The sequence below is a fragment of the Amphiura filiformis genome, chromosome 11 (assembly GCF_039555335.1).
Source record: "Amphiura filiformis chromosome 11, Afil_fr2py, whole genome shotgun sequence".
Classification (NCBI taxonomy): Eukaryota; Metazoa; Echinodermata; class Ophiuroidea; order Amphilepidida; family Amphiuridae; genus Amphiura; species Amphiura filiformis.
This window is the reverse complement of record NC_092638.1, coordinates 48,227,542-48,228,528: the sequence shown is the minus strand read 5'-3', so window position 1 is coordinate 48,228,528 and position 987 is coordinate 48,227,542.

Genomic DNA, 987 nt, shown 5'->3' with positions numbered 1-987 from the left:
TGGGGGGGGGGGGCGGGTGGGGAGCCAAAATGTATTAATTGTATATCTTCAATACGAAATATCAAAATTTTCACATGATGGGTGGCTTTTCCTCCCAGCTACATACAGTTTGAGTACATATCATTGGATTTATAAACTTACTTCGAGGACTGCTATAAATATCAAATATTAAAAATATCAATTTTTAATAATTTGCCATAAATTCGCGAATTTCAAGAAAATAAAAAATTATTTGATATCAGAAGGACATTCATCGTATTCATAATGCAATTCGATATGTCTGATGTGCTCTCATGTTCCACAAAAATACTGTGCAAGCGTTGCTACCAATCCCTTAGATTCAGTTCTTAATATAATATGGTATCAAATGATTACATGATTTTTGTTAACAATATCATTATTTTGTTCTTTTACTCTTTTTCATTAACAAATTGATTTTGTATCATTGTTTTGTTCTTTTTCTCTCTTTCATTAAGGGATCTGGAATGAGCGTTTATTGCGTTTCGACAGTATTTTTTAGGGGACATGAGAGCACCTCAGACGTATCGAATTGCATTCTGAATACGAAGCATGTATATCTGATATCAACTAATTTTCATTTTTGAAAATCACGATATAATACAAATTTTATGACAAATTATAAAAAATTGATATTTTTCAAAATTTTGATATATAACAGTCCTCGAAGTAAATTTTATAAATCTAATGATATATTCTTAAAGTGTATGTTGACCTTTTTTGACCTTTCATATTGAAGATATGGATTTTTTCCCCAAAAGCCCTAATTTTTTTTTGGTGTTTTGGGAAAAAAAAATCCATATCTTCAATACGAAAGGTCAAATTTTTCAATTGATCGTCGGTTTTTTTATACACTTTAAGTATAAATCATCAGATTTATAAAGTTTACTTCAAGTACTGTTAAATATCAAAATATCAATTTTTAATGATTTGCCATAAAATGTGTATTAAATTGCGAATTTCAAAAAT